Raw genomic sequence first — 23,394 nt, 5'->3', positions numbered from 1 at the left:
TCTATTAAATAAGTCACATTTATAATGAAAATATATTAAGTATTTATTAGTTACCAGGTATTGTATTAATGAGTGCTTTACACATATTACCTAAAATCCTCAAGTAGTCTGAAAAAAAAACAAAACAAATGATTAGCCCCATTTTACAGGTCAGTAAACTGAGGCCCAGAAACACCAAGTAAATAGCCCAAGTCTTATTGCTAGAAATGAAATTCTGATTGGCCTTACCTCTACACCTACATTCTTTCTAGTAGACTTTCTCTACCCTATATAGACAACACGCAAATCAACCAAAACTTCTTATTGCAAAGATGGTCTTTACAATGAATTAGTGTGGCATAATCTCCCCTATCTTCCAGCCCCCTGTTTCTGCCAAAAAGAAAGATATTTTCCATTACTTAGTCAACCTGTTCAGTATTTATTGTAAGTAAATATACAATGTCTTCTAGGCTTTTTTAAAGTATTAGACATGGTTCAAGAAATTCTATTACTACCCTTATAGAATTCTGAGATCCCAGAAAACCCCAAAAGGAAACTGGAGCTGGCAGTTCAAAACAAATGGAAGTTGGACAGAGGGAGTTCAGAACACAAGTCCAGGCACAGACCTCCTCATCTGGGATTCTCCCAGCCCTTTGATTTATTGAGTATTCAGTGACATGCCATTGGCTGTCATGAGGCAAGGAATCCTTCAGGAACACAAAATGTGTTGGGAACAGAGGGAGTCATTGAAACATGCCAATCTAGGATGAGTGGTAAAAGAACCCCTTCTTTTAAAAAAAGGAAAATAAGTGAGGAGAGAGAGAGACATGGAGACAGGCAGAAGAAAGAGGAGGAAGGAAGAGGAAAGAAGAAAAAAAGGGAGGGTATATATAAAGAGGAGGGAAAAAAAGAAGAGAAAAGGAAAAGGATGTATGATCCTTTACACTGTTTGTTCTTGTAACTACTGGTAGGGTCGTCATCACCAAATACAGTGATCCTCAATGGAGGCAAGTTTAAGTATTGCTAGATTGGCTGGCAGTGTTATTGTTGAAGAACTATTTCCTCAAAGGGATCTTCCACCGCCTCCCTGATCCAACATGTAACTTGGAAGCCAGAATCTTTAAAAATTACAGAATAATTGGAGAAAAAGGATATTACTAATTACAATAGGAAAATGAAAATTGTTAGTCCAGTATCCCAAGGTTAAGTTCTGTCCTGCTATGCAGAAAATTCACAACTCCTCTGTCTTTGTGCTAGCTGAAAAACAAAATAACAAAAACAAACATAAAGAACAAGAAATAGTAACCAAAAAACCCCATCTGGTTATCCAGAGACCTTGAGCAGAGTTTAACTGACTTGGATATTTAATCATTGTAAAATAAAAATATTTATTTGGAGATTTAAAAATAATTCATTTTCCTTAGAAACCCAAATTTTTGCTTTTAATAATGAAATCCTTTAACCTAGTTGCCTATATTTTCAATGAATTAGTTATTTAGTTGATAGTAGCTAGAAGATAAGAGGTAAACATCAACTGAAGGAACAGATGCGTATTTATCCCTTACTCTAAAATTTAAATAGTACTCAAGAAGCAACTAAAATCTATCTATTCTGCATCCAAAGAAAATGTTCTTCCTTAATTGTTTATTCTAGAGTCTAAAGTGGTTTTGGTAGAGGGGGAGGAATGGAAAGTGAAGGGAGAGTTATTTTTAAATGCCATAAAAAGTCTTCTGTATCTGAACTCCCAAAGTGTTCTGACTGTCTTTAATAAGTGTTAGCAAAAAGATCTACTTATCCATAGTTAAATTCTGGCTAATGTCCAGTTTCAGAGTACCTTCTTCTGGGCCCAGAGAAAAAAAACAGTCTCTGCTAGACTTCATATTCCAGAATTTTCTGCCTTGATTGACCATCCTTAGGGATAAACTTGAACTCCTGCATCTACTCCATAAAGAGGATAAAGCCTCAGTCTTAATCCGCTTATCCTTTATGCAGGATAAAGGCTGTCTCCTAGGTGCCAGGCAACAACTCAGAGTGCCTTTATCTGAACATTCAAAGTAGAGATAATAATTTTAAAAGAGTGCAAGTAGTCAAGTTCCCATTTTTAAAAACTCATTTTTGAACAGGCTATCATCACCTTAACCCAATGATCAGTATTAGCTTCATTAGTAGCTGCAACAACCAGACATTATACACAGCCTAATATGATATAGTAGGAAGTATATAGCATTACCCTATGAAGAAGTCTTACCAAAATGTTTAGCATGATTCCTATCAAGCCTTTAGATCTAACTTCAAGCTTACAAGAAATAACAGAGGACAGAAGAACAAGTTTAACAACACTATGAGAAAGCAATCAGACAAACCCAGCAGGTGGGACAGTCTGTAGGACAACTAGCCCAGAATTGTTAAGAAGTCAATGTCATGAAAATAAAATATTTGTGGGTGTGGTGTCAGGAGACAGGTCTAGATTGGGAGCCTTAAGAACATAACAACCAAATGAAATCTGTGGATCTTATTTCAATTAACCACCGTTAAAAGATTTTTGGTGGGGGTGTGAAATGGGGAGTTATTCTGAAAGTGTATAGAGTTTGTTTGGCATAATGAAGAAGTTCTGGAAATAGTGTTGGTAATTGCACAACATTGTGGATGTACTTAATGCCACTGAATTGGACACATAAAAATGGTAAATTTTACAATATTTTGTGTATTTTACCATGTGTTTTTTAAAAAGACATTATGCAAACAAACAGGAAATACTTGAATGTGAGTGGGTATTTAATGCTATTGAGAAATTATATAAATCATGTGAAGTGTGAAAATGGAATTGTTTACCTAACAAAGATGTATTTATTATTCAGAGATGAATGTTGTAATATTTAAGGGAGAAATGTATATATATATATGTATATATATATATGTATTCATAATTTGCTTTAAATTACTTCAGCAGAAAAAAAAGAAAAAGGAAAAATGGAGAATATATGGCAAAATTTTAGCAATTATTTGATCTAGGTGATGGACATTGGATGTTCATTATCCTATTCTGATTCCTGCCATATATATATATACATTAGAATTTTGCAGAGGAGAGAGGAATCGTGGACAAATCACCTTTCTGTAAAAATAATACTATGACCGGAGTTCTGAATTGGAAATATAAGTTACTGTGAGGTGATGCTCTCTGGAAGGCCAGACTTTCCAGGGTAAGCAGGTGGGTGGTGCATGATGAGTGTCAGTGGTTAGAATCATATAACTCTAACAGAGGCGTTGCTGCCAAAACACGGCCTCAGCAACCCACTTACAGATTTGAGACTCGAGGACAGAATTTTGGATGAAATAGAAAAGGCAGCTTTATTTCTTTGCCAGGCAAAGAAGGTCACAGTGGGCTAATGCCTCTAAGACTGTGAGCCTGCTGGGGAGAAAAGATAGGGAGTTTTACAGTAAAATTTCAAGAGCTCAGGGGGCAGAACTGTTTTCCATAGAGATCATATACAGGGTATCAAATTGTTGCAAAGTTCTTCTTGTTTTCCCTGTGCTGGATATGAAGTTTACCTCTGGCTTTGGGACTCTTCTAATATTCTTGCACCTGTAACAAAGGGTGCTTAGGAAGGGGATCTGTGGAAAGGTGCTCTTGAGGAAGAACTTGTGTAGTTCAAAGTCAGGTTGGTAAGTGCATCTAGCATTTCAAGCAGGCTGAGGCATGTGACTGCTTGCTGCAGGCTGAGACCTGTACTTTGAACAACAGAATACAAAGAAACCATAAGGGGCTAAAAATAACTGCAAACATATGCAGTTGGGTCAAGTTATGATCAACAAGATGCACAAAACATACAACTGCCATTTCTGAGGGTGTTGTGTCAAGAGGAGGGCTCTGGGGTCAAAAGCAGGGCATTGAGCATGATCCTTGCATGCAGCACCACAAGGGGGTTGGGCAGACCACCCAAGCCTCCCTCCTCTCCAGTCTAACCCTGGTCAGCAAGAGCATGAGAAAAACTCTTTAAACCATTATGCAGTTAAGCAGTTACAAACACCATTACCAATATCAAATGGTCACTGATGATTACAATAGGGTCCTGTTCCGTTACAGTGTTACATATAAAAAAGCAGCCAAAAAGAAAGTTCAAAACAGTGAAGAAAAAGTTTCAACCCCAAACCAGAGTGCCAGAATTCTTCACAGAGAATCATTGCTCTCAGCTATAACTGGCTCCCCAGCTCCCCCCACATCCTCCCTTGGGGTTTGGGCTGCTTAATTGCACTGAAAGTTCAAACCCTTGTAGTTCTGGTAGCTAAACAGAGAGAAAAAGAACTGTTTTCATCAAAGGCACCCTGTAGATCATTTCTCTTTTACAAATCAATGCACCAGAAAGCAAGTCGCTAGGTTGTGTCTCTTCTATATAGGTTTAAAGTTCATCTCCATCCTTATTCTTCTTTGTGAATAGAACTTTAGTGTACCCTGATTAGAAGTGCACTCGGAAGAGAAGGGAAGAAGACTTTGAAAAAAAGAACCACTCAAGGCACTAATACAGTTAAGCTCTGGGAATTAAAATGCATGGCTTCTCCTGTCCAAAATACCTGATAACATGTGCAAAGCACTTCATTTATACCAACCATTGTAATCTATAAAATGCAAATTGCTTAAATAATTCTGCAGTTTCTTTATGGGTCAAAAGCTTACTGGAAATCTTGAAATGAGCAGCTTCTTCTAATGGGTTTTGGGTTTGCAAGGAACTATAAAACATTCTTACTCACCAAGGCATTCGACTCAGGTTTGGGTTGACCCTTTCTTTTTGGCTACCCACATCTCTACTTATTGTTTGTTTTTATTTTTGTTTGGAGGGGAGGTAATTGGGTTCATTTATTTACTTATTTTAGTGGTGGTCGAGGGATTGAACCCAGGACCTCGTGTGTGCTATGCATGCGCTCTACCACTGAGCTGTGCTCTCCCTCGGCTACCTACATCTCTATATCTCTGAGAGGAATCTTCCTCCAACTACAGAGCATCAAGGAGAGAAACATCAACCCTCTCCCTAACCTCTCCCTCCTCTTCTGTAAGAGGAGACAGTACTCTGATTGCAGGCATAGATCCACACTTACAGTAAGTAGGGTCATTGGGCCTTCTGCCTCCCCCTTCCTCTCCCCACTCTCTCCCTTCCCTCTTCCCTTTCCTCCTTCGACGTATCCTCAGTGTTAGGAAGGCAGTTCTCCCACACACAATGAAGTTCAGCTATTTGGTTCTCCTCTATTCTTGCAAATGCTCTTGATTGCTTTATCATCACACCCAGAGAAAGGAATTAAAATTGCAAGACTCAGGTTTGGGCTTAGGGCAAGGAAAAATGCCCCCTTAAATCTTCTGTTTTGGCTGTGAGATCTAGACCAGTTTAACAGAGAGCTCTGCACCAATATTTTAGGTGCAATCTGATTAATAAAATGTTATAATACTATTGACTAATGTCAGGAGTAAGGGTGGTACCTGGGTTAAGCCTGGGTTTAGGCATTCTTCTATCCATTGGTCTAAAAATACTTTTCTTTCTTTCTTTCTGTCTGCCTGTCTATCTATCTATCTATCCATCCATCCATCCATTTGTACATCTACCTATCATCCACCTCTGTATGTATCTAACAGCTTTATTGAGATATATATCACATACTATACGAATCACCCACTTAAAATGTACAGCTCAACATTTTTAGTATATTTACAGTTGTGCAAACATAACCACAATCAATTTTAGAATATTTTATCACCCCCCCAAAGAAACATTGTACCCATTAGCAGTCACTCCCCCATTTCCTCCTAACCTCCTCCATCAAACCTCAGTGAATTGACAATTGCTACTCTATTTTCTGTCTGTATAGATTTACTTTCCTGGACATTGCATATAAACAGAATCAGGCTACTTTCATGTAGTATAGTGTTTTCAAAGTTTATCCATGTTGCAGTACTTCATTCCTTTTTATAATATCCAAATAATATCCGTTGTATGGATATGCCGTATTTTATTTAACCATTCATAAGCTGATAGACATTTGGGTTGCTTCTAAGTTTAGACTACTATGAATAATGCTGCTATGACCACTCGTGTAGTTTTTGTGTGGACATGTTTTCATTTATTTTGGTTGTAGATCTAGGAGTGGAGTTGCTGACTTATATTGCAACTCTCTGTATATGTTTAATCTTTTGAGAAGCTTTCAGACAGACATCCAAAGTGGTGTATCATTTTAAAATCCCACCAGCAACATATGAATATTCTCTCCACATCCTTACCAACCCTTATTGCTATCTGTCTTTTTGATTATAGCCATCTTAGGAGGTACCTCATTTTGATTTTGATTTACTTTTCCCTGATGGCGAATGATTTTGAGCATCTTTTCATATGCTTATTGGTTGGCCTTTTGTACATCTTCCTTGAAGGAATGTCTATGCAAATTTTTTGTCCATCTTAAAATTGGGTTGTCTTTTTATTGTTTAGTTGTAAGAGTTCTTTATATATTCTAGACACAATCTGTCTATTTTTTCTTTTGTTACCTATGCCTTTGGTATCATATCAAAGAAGTCATAGCCAAATCCAAAGTTGTGAAGCTTTGTCCTGTTTTCTTCTTAAAGTGTATAGTTATTTTTATATGTTGCTAGATTCAGTTTGCTAGTATAATGTTGAGAATGTTTTACATTTATATTCATAAGAAATTTTGTACTCTATTTTTTTCTGTGATGTTTGGCTTTGGTCTCAGTATAATACTGGCCTCAAAGAATGAGTTAGGAAGTATTACTTCCTCTTCTATTTTTTGAAAGAGTTTGTGAAGAATTTGTATTAATTCTTTAAATTCTGGTAAAACTCAACAGTTAATTCATCTGGGCCTGGGCTTTTCTTTTGGGAAGTTTTAAATTCCTAACTCAGTCACTTTGTTACAGGTTTATTATCATTTTCTTTTCCTTCATCAGTTTGAGTAGTTTTTGTCTTTCAAAGAATTGGTTGATTTTATCCAAGTTATCTAATTTATTGGCATTCAGTTGTTCATAGTATTCCTTTTCTTTTCTTTTCTTTTTTTTAAGTATAATTCCTTTTATTTCTGTAGGGTCTGTAGTAATGTTCCCCTTTAATTTTAGTAATTTGAGTCTTCTTCCTTTTGTTTCTTGGTCAGTTAACAAAAGGTTTGTCAATTTTGTTGATCTCTTTGAAGAGCCAGCTTTTGGGTTTGTTCATACCCTCTAGTGTTTTTCTTATCCTCTGTTTCATTACTTTCCACTCTAATCTACTATTTCCTTCCATCTGCTTGGTTTGGGTTTAGTTTACTCTTTTCCCCCTTTGTTTCTTAAAGTGGAAGGATAGGTTATTTATTTGAGAACTTTCTTTTCTTCTCTTTTTTCTGTAATAAAGGCATCTACAGCTATAAATTTCCTTCTAGGAACTGCTTTGGCACATTTCATAAATTTTGCTATATTTTATTTCCATTTTCATTCATCTTATAGCATTTTCTAATTTCCTTTGTAGTTTCTTATTTGACCTATTGGTTATTTAGGAGTGAATTGTTTAATATTCACATATTTTTTAATTTACCAAATTTCCTTATCTTATTGATTCTGATTTATTTCCATTGTGGTCAGAAGTCATGTTTTGTATAACTTCAAACCTTTTAAATTTATCAGGACTTGTTTTATAACCTAGGATATAGTCTATCCTGGAGAATAGTCTGTATTCATCTGTGAAGAATGTGTATTCTGCTGTTGGTGGTTGGAGTACTTTATTATAGATGTCTGTTAGTTCCAATTGGTTTATAGTTTTGTTACAAACTGAATAATACATTGTTATAATTATTAATTAATATAATTTTATGTCATTTTTAAAATTTGAGAAAAGAAAGGAGAGCAAGTTATATTTAGGATTTGCTATATCAAACCTCTTATTTACCAATTCTTGTTCCCTTCATTTGTTCCTGTAGATTTGAGTTACTATCTTCTATCTAACTCATTTCTTACTCTAACATAGCATTGTTCCCAATCACCTCTTTTGTGCTATCATTGACAAATACGTTGTTTTATACAATTGCTTTTTAGATCATTTCAAAGAAAAAGGAAAAGAAATATGCATTGATATAATGTCTTTTATAATTACATAATCATATTTCCCAATGTTCTTTGTTTTTCTGTGTGGAATTGAATTACTGACTGGGGTTACTTGTGTTCAGCTGGAATAACTTCCTTGTTTCTTGTTTCTTATAACTCAGTTATATAGCAATGGAGTCTCTCAGGTTTTGCTTATTTGGTAATGTCTTTATTGCACTTACATTTTTGAGAAGTAGTTTTACTGGATAAAATATTTTTAATTGACAAGAATTTTTGCCTCTAGTACTTTGAGTATGCCATCTCACTGCTTTCTAGTCACCATTATTTCTAGTGAGAAGTCAGCTGTTAGTGTTATTTGGGTTCCCTTGTATATGATGACTTGTTTTTTCCTTGCTGCTTTCAAGATTTTCTCTTTCAGCATTTTTACTATGATGTGTCTGAATGTAGATTTCTTTCTGTTTATTCTACTTGGGATTAGTTGACCTTCTTGGATGTGTACATTAATGTTTTTCATTAGATTTCAGAAGTTTTCAGCCATTATTTCTTCAAATATTTTTTTCTGCTCCTCTCTTTCTCTCTTATTCTGGTACTCCCGTTATGCATATGAGAATGTGCTTAATAGTATCTCACATTTCTCTGAGGTTCTGTTCATATTTCTTCATCCTTTCTCTTTGTTTTTGAGATTAAATAATATCTATCTGTCTGTCTGTCTGTCTGTCTGTCTATTTATCTATATTTCAAGTTTCCTGATTCTTTCTTCTGCCATTTGAAATATACTATTGAACCCCTCTAATGAATTTTTTTCTATTGCTCTTTTCAAGTTCAGAATACCCATTAGGTTCTTTTAAAAATAATGACAATCTCCATCTCTTTATTGATTATCTTATGAGAGATTATCATTATACCTTCTTGTGCTTCTTTAAGCATGATTTCCTTTAGTTCTTTGAATATATTTATAATAGCTTCTTTGAAGTCTTTGTCTGCTAAGCTGACTATCTGGGCCTTCTCACAGGGAGTTTCAGTTAACTGCTTTTTTCCTCCTGTATATGGGCCACATCACACTTTCTTGTTTCTTTACATATCTCATAAGTTTTTGGCTGAAAACTGAACATTCTAGATAATTTATTGTAGCAGTTTTGGATATTGGTCCCTTCAACCTTATTGTTTACTTTTGAACTTATAAGCTTATTGCTGTAGTTTGCATCTTTATTTCTTTAGTTACTTAGCTAGCCTATTAATAAAGTCTATTTCCCTGAAGTGTGAAACCTCTGATGTTGTTCCTCAGAAGGTGCATGTTTGGTCATGTGCACAGTCATCCTGGGATGACAGTGATTTTAACAGTTCTCGTTGACTGTCTCTATCCCTGATCTCTCTGCTAAGTTGTCTGTCTGTGTTGGTATGATCCCTAGATATTAGTCTCCATTAGTTGCTGGCAAATCACTATTGTTTTCAATAATGCCCTGTCGCATACATTGCTACACAGTCTGATCCAATTAATTTCAAGCCCCTTTACAGAGGTAGTTTTTGAGGCCAATCTTTGAGATTTGTTCTGGCCCTAGTGGGGCTCTTCTTAGCTATCTTTTTCTCTGGTTCTCTCTAGTAAATTAGCTAGTCTACAGTAAGTCTTGTTCTCATAGAGCTAGCAGCTTCCTCTTAATTGCTTATCATCAAAATCTCTGTTGTTTTCCAAGGTTCTTTTTAGCTTGAACTTCCCCAAGTTCTGTTCTGTTCAAAATAAAGTTTGTTCCCATGTAGAGAGCTTTTGAGTTCTCTGTTCTTATCACTTGCCTCTTCCCTTGGGCAAAATATGTAAGACTCTGCTCGTAAACTGAAGGGGGAGGGAGAGTGACCCACTTCTCTTGGGGTGATACCCTTCTTCTACAAGCAGGGCATTGGGTCGGAGTAGTAGCCTTTGATCTTCTTGGTGTTCATCTTTCTATATGGAACAATTTTACTAGCTTTATTTATTTTTTAATTCTTTGTTTGTTTATTTGGGGGGGAATAATTAGGTTTATTTATTTATTTTTTTAATGGAGGTACTGTACTGAGGATTGAACCCAGGACCTTGTGCATGCTAAGCATACACTACCACTGAGCTATACCCTCCCTCTGCATTAAACCTTTTCTTGACTGCTAACATTTTTCTAAACAGTTCAGAAATAAGAGCTAGGTAAAGACTAAATTGGAGGTGAATTTAGAGGTAAAGATACTGGTAGATCATCCCTGACCATTGTAGGAGGCTTTGAGAACCACTTCCCTTGCTCATTCCAAGCACAGAATACCAGCAGATACTGATAAAAATAAACTACTACACTAGGACACAAAGGTACTAAATCTTGGCCTTCATCCTGATTTTCTGGATGACCCAGAGTAAGCCAGTCAACCTTTTCTGAGCTCCAGTTCCCAGGAATAGCATATTGTGTTTATTTCAGCACTGGTTTCCAAATAGGGCATATAGTTTAGATTGTGTTTATGGTGGCATGATTTTCACTAAATCTTCCCCATTCTTTTTCCCTGATGTTTCTTGTGACTGACATTATGCATCTGGGAAATATCTGCCTGGGCTTTGAGAGTTATTGCTACTTTGGATTTGAAAACTCCAGACTGAGTCTCGTCCAATAAGCATCATATTCTAAACACCTAACTTGTTGGATTAAGAGAGGAAGTCAAGGCTTATCTCTATTATCACTAAATGTTTTAATTTGTGAAAGAAAAGGTGGTAGGAAACTTGGAATTTCCAGCTCTGATCTTCTGGTCATAGTCTACCGTTCCAAGCCAGAATTATGTCTCATCCTCCTCGGGCACTATCATTTTTGGTTACTTAAAATTTTTGTTGTTGTTGTTTTGGAGTTTTTTTTAGGGGGGGAATAATTAAGTTTTGTTATGTATTTTTAAAATTTATTTTTTATTTATTTTATTTTTAGTGGAGGTACTGGGGATTCAACCCAGGATCTTGTGCATGCTAAGCATACACTCTACCACTGAACAATACTCCTCCCATTTTTGTTTACTTAAAATGAAGTTGCTTCCTAGACAGTTCATCTCTCAGATATCCTTGGAACAAAGTTTGCCTCCAGTAGGAACTTTACAAGGGCCTGCGACCCTGACTTAATAAACACTGCCACAAGAAATATTCGAATACTTTGGAGATCAAGATTAATAAGTCCCATCAGTCATTAAGATGGTTAAAATCAGTCTCTCCAGAGATTAGGCTTAACAAGCTCACCCACAGGATGAGGACTCTTTGGCCAAAAAACCCCAGATCCAAAATGAGAGTGACTGGCCAAACCAAGATCGTGCCAGTTTTCTTACCTGCAGCAGCCAAACTTATTGTCCTGACTGGTAGGCAGAGTTTTCACAGTACAATAAAGTTGTTAAAAACATTTGGGGCCCAGTAGGGAGCCACTGCTTAATGGTTATAGAGTTTTTGTTTTGGTTGATGGTTAAGTTTTGGAAATAGATAGTGGTGATGATTACACACGATTATGAATATACTTAATGCTACTGAATTGTACATTTAAAAATTGTCAAAAAAGTCAACTTCATGTTATGTATATCCTAACACACACACACACACACACACACACACACACACACACACACACAACACTTGGGGCTCTGCTGCTACTGGCTCTGTCCAGAATGTTCCTCAAATTGTTTAATAAAAATATCTAACCTGAGGCTTTGCCAGCACCCGAGTTTCCAAAAGATTTCTTGAGTATTACTGCCATCAGCATGGCAAATGGAAAAAAAAAATTAACTTCCCATATCTCTGCCTGTTTTCCCAGAAACTTGGAAATAATATGTAGCTACTGAGAGTCCGGGGGTGCAGAAAGGCTTAAGATGGGTGTATGTATACTTGGAGTTAGCCTGAGTTGGCATCTACTTTCATGTGCCCTTGTTAAGTGGTACCTGAAATAACTAGCAGGATCATTAAGTGGCTTACCCTAATCCTTCTAAATTGTTAGACTTAATCTAGAATTATGACGATACAACCCCAATTAACTGCCAATAGTTTTGAACATCCTTTTCTGATTGACTATGTATTTTTCCTGTTTATCTGTTAGCCTGCTGCAGCCTTGTGACCCAAGGCTCTGGAATGGATCAGCCCTCCTACTCACTCCCTCCTGCGCACACCACGTCTCCATGGAAACAGCTTGTCAGGCCCTGCTTGGCTGCAGGTTCTGAAGACCTCTCATCAGCAGCCTCAGTCCTGCACAGATTCAGTCGTAATAAGGCAGGCTTCTGAGTAGGAACTTGTATTAGGAGGCCCAATGTCTCTAGCTGGTAGGGTCTGGAATTGTCCTTAAGCCTCCTTTGGGGTGCACCTGGGGAGTCCCCAGTGCCACTGAGTTGCCCTGACCTCCCACCACCGGTATTCAGGCAAATGGCAGGGTTTCTGCATCAGCCTGAACTCGTGTCTCCTTACATTAAGTCTTCTCCACCCATCATCTTTCCCCACTCACCAAAACTGAGAGTCACTCTGAGCTCTTCAGGCCCCTCCTATGGCTGATCACCAAGGTCGGTGCAATGCTTTCATATCTCTCAGACTCATCTTTCCTGCTTACCTATTGCCTCTGCTACATTATTTCTTCTTCAGTTACTACAAGATCCTCCAACCTGATCTTCCAACTCCTATATTTGCTCTCCTTGCATCCAATCTCCACATTACAACCAGTGAGAAAACTTCCAAAAAACAGGTCTGACACATGCTTCCCCGACAGAAAATCAGGTAGTAGTTCCCATTGCCCTCATGATAGATTTCAAACACTCTTACATACACACAAGATTACTCCTTTACAATCTGACCCCTGCTTACCTCTCCAGAATCATCTCTTACCTCCTCTCCTGAAAATTCTGATCTTGGCCACACCAAACCACTTTATTTCTCCAATGAGCCACCTGTTCTCTCGTCCCTCCGTGACTTTGCACTGCTGCCCTTTCTACCTGGAGTGTCCTTTCTCCATGTGCCACCCTCCATGAGCCTTTCACATTCTTGGGGAAGCTTTCCCAATTCTCACATCTTATGTGCCTGTTCTAGGTTTTCCTAGAACTCCTATGCTTACTGCCTTTCTACTGAACTGTCAACTCCCTGAAGGCAAGGAGTGTGCCAACTGCTAGCTCAGTGCCTAATATATTCACTCAAATGTCTGTTGTATATGTGGAAGAATAAAGGATAAGCCTCTGGAGTAAAAATGTCGCTACATGCTAATTATAAGTACATCCTTTCCCCAGAGTCTTCTGTTGTTGGGCATTGTTCATCTACCAGATTGGACCAGGAGTTTGCTATTCCACCAGGACATTTTGACTTGAACCGCTGGCCATTGTCCTTGGGGATTCTTCTACAAATGAGTCGGTTGCCCCAGCTCAGCTCTGGCTAGTCCTGATTGCCTCCTTTTGTAAGTCACTGGTTAGGTCCTTGCCGGCCTCATGGCTGAACCCGTGTGGCCTCAGTTAGCAGCTGGATGGCAATTCCTAAGAACTGAGATAGTAACTCAGCCCTTCTCTCATTGCCCAGGGAAGATTCCTTTCTCATTGGTTATGCAATGTCACCCAGGCTATGTTTTCCTTAGTGGAGTCCAGTATTTGGAATCATAGTAAGAGAAGAAAATGGCAGTTAATCTCAGGAATAGATAAGATCTGTCATGTTTCTCCAGGAGAGGTCTGTCTGTCTTTCTTTCTTTCTTTCTTTCTTTTTTTTTTTTTTTTTTGATGGGTAATGGGTAGGTGAGAGAAATGATAAGGAATCTGTATTCATATATAAAGAAATAAACCAAGGGAGGAGTTGGATGTATACGGATGATTTCTCCTGGAGAGTTCAATGGATTATCTGGGGAAGAAGCCAAAATACGAGGGCCCTCTTACCAGCAGTAGGTGCCCAACCATGTATGTAAAAGAGTGTTCAGCCTTCAGCCCTGTTCCATTCATTTTTTCCTAAAACAACACACTCTCATCTTCCAGAAATGAGAAACCAACCAACTTTTCACTGTGGACCTGGCTGAGATGAAAAAATAATGGATTTTGCCTTAAGCTGGGTTCCCTTGCTTCCAGTGTAAGGCTTAAACACACAGAGAGGAGTAAAGACTCCAGAAAGAGAAGGCAGCAAGGCAAAGGCACAATCTCACCTTCTCCCCTGCAGTAAGAAAGGAAAAGATCCATTAGATGAGAAAATGTATGTGAAAGCACTTAGCACAGTGCTTGGCAAGTGGATAGGATTCAATAGTATTGACTCTTTTTGTTTTATCTATGCTCAGTGTAGGGACTCATAAAGCAGATTTTGAGTGGGAAGAATATAGGGGGAACCAGTGGGAGTGAAAGAATATTCTCTACCTGGATGATAATTTTCCCATTAGAATTTCCTTCCTTTGACTGTATTGAAAAACAAACACCAATTAGAGGCAAAACACATTGTCTCCAGACATTTCTATTTTACTTTTAATAGTTGATTATATTCTTTCTTTTTTTTACTTCTTTCTTTCTTTCTTACAGGCAGTAATGGAGAGAACTTAAAGGCAATAAACATCACAGATGAGGGAGAAAGTACAAATTTTCTATTTCTCTAAGATAGACAAAAATCTACCAGTCTAAATTGGAATACTATCACTTGTAACTTCTACTATATAAATAAATAATTTTCACAAGCATAAGGTTCTAGTAGAGATGAGACAGCTAATATAGAGACCAAGGAACAACTTGGTCATTTGCCTCAGTACTGAAGTGGTTTCTTTATTTTTTTAAATCGTTTTTTATTGTAGTTGATTTACAATATTAGTTTCAGGTGTACAGCAAAGTGATTCAGTTATATATATACATGCATATGTATTTTTCCTTTCCAGATTCTTTTCCATTATATGTTATTACAAGAAATTGAATATAGTTCCTTGTGCTATACAATAGGTCCTTGTTATTTATCTACTTTATATATAGTAATGTGTGTCTGTTAATCCCCAACCCCTAATTTATCCCTCCCCGCCCTTACCCCTTGGATAACCATAGTTTTGTTTTCTATGCCTGTGAGTCTGTTTTTGGTATGTAAATAGAATTTGTATCATTTTTTAAGATTCCACATATAAGTGATTTCTTATGATGTTTGTCTTTCTCTGTCTGACTTAACTTCACTCAATATGATAATCTCTAGGTCCATCCATGTTGCTGCAAATGACATTATTTCATTCTTTCTTATGGCTGAGTAATATTTCATTGTGTGTATATACCACATCTTCTTTATCTAATCATCTGCTGATGGACATTGAGGTTGTTTCCACGTCTTAGCTATTGTAAGTAGTGCTGCTGTGAACATTGAGGTGCATGTGTCTTTTCAAATTATAGTTTTCTCCAGATATATGCCTAGGAGTGGGGTTGCTGGATCATAGGGTAAGTCTCTTTTTAGTTTTTTAAGGAACCTTCATACTGTCCTCCTTAGTGGCTGCACCAATTTACATTCCGACCAACAGTGTAGGAGGGTTCCTTTTTCTCCACACCGTCTCCAGCATTTATTATTTATAGACTTTTTAATGATGGCAATTCTGACTGGTGTGAGGTGATAGTGAGGTGGTTTCTTAATTGGACGTGTTAGGAATGGTAGATCTCGTCTGTTGACAACATAGAAAGTGGCAGTTGAGGAGGCAAAGGGAAAACAGAAATCATAAGCATTTTTATACATTATAAAGTTCTTAATAGGCAGCTTCTAACTCTACTTTGTGTATGTTTCATACTACCAAACCTAGAACAGCACACATAGTATTTGTAAATGCTCAATAACTGGTTGTTTAAACAAAACCAAGCTAGAAGCAAAACATAATAAAACAAACAAAACTGGTACTTGAGGATCCAAAGAAGTTATTTTTTCAGGGGGGAAGGTAATTAGGTTTTTATTTATTCTTGTAAATTTTTTAAATGGAGGTACTGGGGATTGAACCCAGGACCTCATGTATACTAAGCAGGCGCTCTACCACTGAGCTAAACCATCCCCTCCAAAACTGGTACTTGTTAACACCAGTCAGCTATGTCCTATGCTAGGTTCAGTCCTTACTGCCTCTATTTTTAGGAACCATGTCACAACAGGTATAGGGGCTTGATCAGATTAGCAAGAAAATTAATGTTAACCTAGAGTCTAAGATTCCTAACTCCAAAATGAATAGACAAATTAAGATTAAAAAAGACTTTTATTAGGGCAAAGAGATTCTCTTTAATATTTTAATAAAGATCTTTTACAACTTAATAATTAAAACAGAAAGACCCCAATAGAAAAAAATGGCAAAGGATACAAACTAACAAATCATAAAAAGAGATCTCTGTCGCAATGGAAGAAATACTTGATCATTAATCAGGCTGTGCCTAAAATGCGGGTTCAGAGATCTCTGGTAAGATGGGCTAGACTAGACCTCAGAGCCAAGGTTAAAGATAAAAGAGCCTTTTCCTTGCCCTAATCCCAATATGAGTCTTGCAGTTTTAATACCCTCCACTGGGAGTGAAGTCATGAGAAAGCCAAGAGCACTGGGAAGAGTAGATCAGTGTTGTCTGGGCCTCACAGATAGTTTTCAGCAGCTGAGGAGGAGGAATGCATAGGGCAGCATCCCAGAGTTCCTCGGGGACAGAGTCAAGCTTTGTCTGGCTCTGTGCAGAGCCCCTGTTGTCTTGCTCCTCAAAGTGTGATTCGTGGGCAGCAGCAGGGACATCTCCAGGGAACTTATGAAAATGCAGAACCTCGAGCCCTGTTTCCAGGCCTCTTGAACCAGAATCTGCATTTTAGTAAGCTTCCCAGATGACATACACCCACAGTGAAGCTTGAGAAGCATTGCCTTTGGGGGGTGTCTGCCTCAGGGTCTGCTCATAGCAGGTGCTCAGTAAGTGCCTGCTGATTGAATGAAAGAATGGACACGGTGATCTCTGGGGTCCCTTGTAAAGTAAATCGTCTGACTTACTGAAAACCAGTCACTATCCAGTTGAGCAAAGTATCAACCATTTTACAAAAGGCTTTAAGTAAGATTAATGAATTAATAATGATGTTTTGGTGTTGAAATTTTCTACAGTGAACTTAGAGGTTCTTACTTGTATCATTAGTATCACTTCACGAGGCTTCTTTTTATATCTAGAAGGTACCAACAAGGCATAAATCCTTTTTTCCCCCTCTGTGGTCCACCTCTCACAAAAAGGAAAGAATTGGCAATGTAAAATCAGATAAGTAGAAATGAGAATAAGTCTGAAAATGCTGGAGAAAAGAGTGCCCACCAATGTAAGGACATTGCCCTTTTACTTGCCTTTCCAGAGAATTAAGGACCCCTGTGCTGTCCTACGAGCTGACACAGGCAAAGGTACAAAATCTGGCCATTAAAGTGCATCTGAAGCAACTGGGTGCACCACCACCATCATCTTTAGTTCTACTTGGTGTCTGTTACCTCTTTACTGAGCAGACCATCTTAATGGTGACGCAGTCCCTAGCTTCAAGATTGTCCCCAGACCTTGTGCTGCCAGAAAACCAGTTACAAGAAGGGAGACGAAAGGGATCCAGAGGATGGAGAAGCATTCTGTGTTCCACTAATGAGTGAGGTGACTCATGGCTGACTCAGACCAACGAAGACAAGCCTGGGAGAGGGGAGGCGGTGGGGGCAGATCTCAAAGGAGCCCTGCCAAAACGTTCAAATAGGAGCTAGGAGGCCAGGGACGCGGTGTTATTTAGAGAGCTGCCTGCAGCTCTGGCCTTGAAGGGAGGAGAGGATCCTGAAAACAGAGGAAGAAAATTGCATTTGAGGCCAAAATCTGAGTTGTGAATCTGTAGCTTTCTGTACTTTGACAAATACATAACATTCTCTGGTGACATTGACCTGCTCTTTGGCAAATCTCAGAGTACTAACTCAATAGGAATTAATTGTCATCAGGTTCCTGGGGAGTAGAGGTGAATCAGGTACCACCCTCTATTTTTCTAATGATCTCAATGAGGAAAATAAGCCTCTTTCTTTAGTATTTTACATTTGGAGAACACTGTGATCCAACCTGTGCTTATAGATAAATTAAAAAAAAACTTGAACATATGACTAAAGCATTGTCTCTCTTATTAATGGCTAATTGAGATTTTGAGTTTGGAGATTCCAAAGTCAAATATTGTTATGAAAGTTTATAACTGTATTATTGCATATGGACTGTACTGAAATGATATGTGCCACCACACACTATATCTAGGTCCCTTAAAGAGCATGCATTTATGAGATGGCTGGATGTAGGTATAGACTAATTGGGTGACATGGTTTTTCTCTGTGCTAAATAACCCACACAGAGATCAAACCCTTGATCTCAGCCTCATTAAGACAATGCAAACCAACTGAGCTATCTAAAAATAATCTTGGTTGATTACATATTTATATGTGATTTGATGACTATTGTCACAAATGTACTTCACCAGAATGGCACCATGATGGAAGAGACAGTGATTTTTAACAGCTTGGCCACCTGTGAACTTTAAGATGAAAAATAATTTGCTCCAAAAGCAAAATTTTTTAACTTTGCCTGCTCCCAACAGACAGCAATGGCATTGGACGTGGTTGTTTTAGTCTTGGCCAACTAGTTTTCTATTACCAGCAGCTTTACTGTATTTAATTTGGGGTGTTTTGCAACATTATTAAGCCCAGTATGTCAGACAATTGCAAAAGCAATGAGAATATTGAATGTGCTATTAAGAAGAGGTTTACGATTATGATGAAAATAAAAATGAAAATGAAAGAGATTAGCAAAATGAATGTTACGAATGGTAAGAAAAATCACCAGTGTTGCATGTGGGTAAAAGATGGATCATTAGTCAATAGGGGTGATTCTGAAAGACAAAGAGAGATTCAAAACGTGAAAACTGCTGGCTGGGTGTATGCAATGAACATCAATTAGCAAAAAATGAGGAAAAGTAATCAAAGAAATGGAAACAATTCGGAGTGTGTGATTAGAGACCTGGCATCAGTTTTGAATGCCTATAATCCAAATATTAATTCAGGTAAGGGCTAAAAATATATTCAAGTATTTAACAGCCAGGTGTAGTAAAAGTTCTCATCCTGGAACCTTTACTAAAAAGCAGTGGTACTTCCATAGATTCAAGATCTGTTAGATCTATGTAACATTAAATTCCCTGTGGAAACTGCTAAGAAGTTATTTATGTCACTTAGCAAAGCCCAGCAAAGGCTGCCTTGACCACCTCTTAGTTTATATGGACTGGTCTATTTTGGATAAGGATGCTCAGTAGAATGGATATTAGCAAGGAAATAAGAATGCTTCCCAGCTGTAAAGCTTTGAAGGACCATCAAACTCCTTTTTGATAGAAATGTATCTTTCTAAGCTTAAATCACTAGTAGCAGTTTTGTCTTATAGTCTCTTAGAATTTACCTTTTTTGTAAGGAATCTAAATGTGAATATCCATTCCTCTGTACATATTTTGGATCTTGCTTTTTTATTTAACATTGGATAGTGGGATTTTCCTTTAGTTTTTGGTTAATTCTTTAACGTTGTCTCTTAATGGCAGCTTGGTTATTCCATTTCCTTACTGTCATTTGATCCACCTTTTGCTGAACTCATAAGAATGCTATGATATTAATATCATTTGGCATAAACTTTTATGTTTCTCTGATTATTTCATTAGGATAATTAGTAGAATAAAGTTACTGGGCTACAGTGTTTTGAGCATGTATAATGTTCTAATATATTTCTAAATTTTTCTTCAAATTTTGCCAACTGATGACCCTTTCAGAAAAATACCAGTGTTCCTGTTTCCATGTATCTTTGTCAGTACTAGGTACTATTTTTCTTTTACCTCTACTCATTTTGAGGAGAAAAAAATATTTTTAATGTTTATCTGTTATTGATATCTCTTTCTATGATTTTTAATGCATGTCCTTCGCCAATTTTTCTAGGAATACTTTCCTTTTAATTATTGATTTGTAATCATTCTTTATATATTAAGGATAGTTCCCTCCCACTAATTTTTTATTAGCTTTTTAACTTTATTTATATCACCACCATTGTTTTTCATCTCTAAAGATAATATCAGTTATAGTTAATTCACAAGGCTGATGGAAAAACTAAATAAGAAAATACTTGTGAAAATGCTATAAAGCATAAAGCATTTATTTATCACATACATCCAATGTTGATGCTATCCAGAAGTCAAGAGGCTTGGCCTACAAGTCTAATATGAATTTGTAGACAAAGTCCTATTCTTGGCTCTGACAGTTCCTACAAAACAACAAATTATTTTCTATCTTTTGTACCATAGTTATTAGGAATGTTATATAGTAAAACAAAGATGGCAGATATAAAAGCACTCTGAGACTTTTAGATGAATCCATATAAAACCAAGCTGTTGCACTATTATTCATTTACTTTTTTTTTGGAAAAAGACAGGTAATTGAGTACAAGCCCATTATAACAGGAAAGACACCATATTCATCACTATTGTTACCTTGGGTTCATAAGTTATGCCCTGCTCACCTTCCCAAATAGGCATTTTCTCAAGTTTTTCTTTATTCGAAAACAAAAAGAAGTTCATTGGAGAAAAACTTTTCTCTAATAGAAAGTTTTTTCTATAGTTTTTTAATTAATTAATTAAACAATATTGAAATGCACATGAGGAGAAGTCTCCCTCCCAGTGATGTCTCCGTCCTTCCTCTGCTCCCACCCTGGTCCTTATGGTTTCTTGTGTATCCTTCCAGTGTTTCTGCATACATATGCAAGCAAATGCAAATAAACACTGTCATTACAATTCCTCTTTTCAGTCACAAAAATAGCATAGTATGTACATTATTTTCCACCTTGCTTTTTTAACCTAACAATATATTTTGAATGGGAGCCCTTCAATAAGAAGACATTTAATGTAAACAAGAGACATGTATTGGCATTCAACAAGAAAGTTTTAAAATTCCTGACTTGATTCTATCACCATAATAGAAGCTCAGAATTGGACAGTGTGGTAGAAGTTTTGCTAGTCAGTCATCAAACCCATTTCCTCTTTTTCCTGGGCATAGGACTGTATTTTAAGCCCCACTTGCAGACAGGTGTGGCCATGTGATTGAATTCTACTGGATAGAAAGCATATGAGCAGAGCTGACGTGTACATGTACCACTTCTAGGTCCAGCCCTTAAAAACCTCCTCCCTACCCCAATGGTCAGTTTAATACATTTCAACCAGCCTGAATTATTGGAGAATACTTATATGGGGCTAAAGCTTATCACCCTTTAACTTGTGCCAATTTGTGACTGTCATTCACAGTCACGCAAAATAAGTCTGAACCCTCTTCAAGATAGCCTTTCAGTTATTTGATGATACCTTTTTCTCATGCCCTCCAAGACAAACCCTCTGGTCTCTAAGCTAAACAGTCTAATGTTTTAAATTGGTCTTCTTAGGTTATAGTTACTAAAGCTCTTATCACCATTTTTACCTTCTCTGGGCACATTTGGGTCTGTCATTGTTCCCCATTCAATGGGTACTCAAGACAGAATGCCAAATTGTTGGCAACACTGACCAGCCCATGAGGGTACCAATTGCCTCTCTTAGTCAGGGCTCCCTGCTTCAATTAATGTAGCTGAATATTATCACAGCCTCTGAGGTGGCTATACCACCTATTGACTCATTTTGAGCTTGTGGTCAAGCATCCTACCCCTTTTCTCTCCTCTTCCTGGTCCCCAACGTACACGTTAATTTGCTAGATGACCTTAAACAAATCACTTCTCTGGGACTCATTTTTCATGTGAAAAATGAGGGGGTTGTACTGGATGATTTCTGAGCTGTTTTTCCTTCCCATTCTAATATTCTTAGAGTTTAAAACAGGAAGTCTGGGAGAGCTCACGTTGTACTTTTACGTAGATTCTTTCACCCATAACCAGTATGAGAGTGTAAATCTGCCTGGAAACATTAAGCCTGTCAAACAACTTGAAGCTCCACAGGTTAATTTTTCTCAGCTGTATTAAGCTTATTTTTACACATATGTGGATGTTGTGTGGTAGATTGTATATATACACTAAGGTGATGGTCTATGCTGATCTATAGAGGTCAAGGAGAGAGAAAATAAGGCAGAGGCAGAAATAAAACAGCGAGAGCATGAGGGGAATCAGGGTGTGATTTTCTCTGAAGGAACCCTCCATCACTATTTTAACCCAAGGGAGAGAGACCATGAAAAAGGAATATATATTTCACTCAGCAGAAAGCCTGGTTTGATGGCTTGTCAATTTCCTCATCTCACTTCACATACTGTCTAAATGTATATCTCCATACCCCTTGCCCTTGGCCACCTTCCTATAAAGCAGACATCTTAACATGATTTTAGCTGACTAATTCCTCCTGGTATTTCTGCCTGTTAGTCCTTGATCCATGCCTAAGGGGCTGGATCCTCTTCCCATCCTAGACCAAGATTCTACGCATTATTATTTGACCTCTTTTGAAAAACTCATTGCCAGCTTTATAACCCGATCTGGGCACACTCCCCATTGGGGCCCGCATTTCCTGTGGATGATGCATTGGTTTCCTAGGTGACGGCAGGAAGGAATAGACCTGTTAGCTTGCAGCTTCTGACTCACTCACTGCAATGGACGTCACAGGATCGTGGCTGAACAAGTGGATGCTGATAAAAGCATGTGCTTAAGCAGGGCACTGATGGTTAAAACCATCCTGTTGTACCAGCTCTCCCTCCCACCAAGCAAGCCGACAGACTGACATAAATACCAGATGTGGAAAAACGAGCAACAGATTTGAAACCTCTATGAACTATAGAAAGGCACAGTGGAGTCCTATTTACAACCCCAGTATTTTGTTCTTTTCCCTGTTTAGAATTTCTGGAATGTGGAAGTACCAGGATTCTGTAATGAAATGTCAGATGGAGGCTGAAGAAGAGTGGGTGGAGACAAGCCAAAAACTCGCCAGAAGACTGTTTACCAAGGTGACATCTCTTTTTAATCTTTTACATTTGTTCCCTGAGAGGAGTAAGTGAACTTACAATGGACTAACAAATTATCTGAGTCCACAAGGAAAAATGCATTCTGTTGGGCAAACTTCATGAAGCCTAGAAGCAAGGAGAGTGTCACACGCACTTACACACACACACACACACACACACACACACACACGAGAGAGAGAGAGAAAGAGAGAGAGAGAGAGAGAAAGAGAGAGAGAGAGAGAGAGAGAGAGAGAGAGAGAGAGAGAGATTAGCTTTACCTCTTCTGCTATTAACTGATCCCAGTAACGTACAAGTCAAAGAAGACTGCCTGGAATAAAAAACATGAAGAGCTCCTTTGTCCTTCACATCTGAACTACAGGAGACTGAATGGATTCTTTCGATTCTTGAATTCTTTAAATGACCAACAAACCTAAAGGTTCCCTACTGGAG

General features: G+C 37.7%; 1 protein-coding gene and 1 long non-coding RNA gene across 6 annotated transcripts in view; one reads left to right on the top strand and one right to left on the bottom strand.

Annotated features, from left to right (window-relative positions):
• The window catches only part of MKLN1 (muskelin 1), a 320,903-nt gene that overhangs the window by 212,314 nt on the left and 85,195 nt on the right, over positions 1–23,394 (bottom strand). The gene's annotated exons all lie outside the window — the stretch shown is intronic.
• The window catches only part of LOC116664801, a 109,232-nt gene that overhangs the window by 34,195 nt on the left and 51,643 nt on the right, over positions 1–23,394 (top strand). For all 3 annotated transcript variants that reach the window (XR_004321258.1, XR_004321260.1, XR_004321259.1), the window contains exon 2: positions 22,839–22,947. This is a non-coding gene — a long non-coding RNA (uncharacterized LOC116664801). The remainder of the gene's footprint in view (positions 1–22,838; positions 22,948–23,394) is intronic.

The sequence above is a fragment of the Camelus ferus genome, chromosome 7, assembly GCF_009834535.1.
Source record: "Camelus ferus isolate YT-003-E chromosome 7, BCGSAC_Cfer_1.0, whole genome shotgun sequence".
Classification (NCBI taxonomy): Eukaryota; Metazoa; Chordata; class Mammalia; order Artiodactyla; family Camelidae; genus Camelus; species Camelus ferus.
Note: the sequence above shows the minus strand (reverse complement) of the source record. Positions and strands in the feature narration are given on the sequence as shown.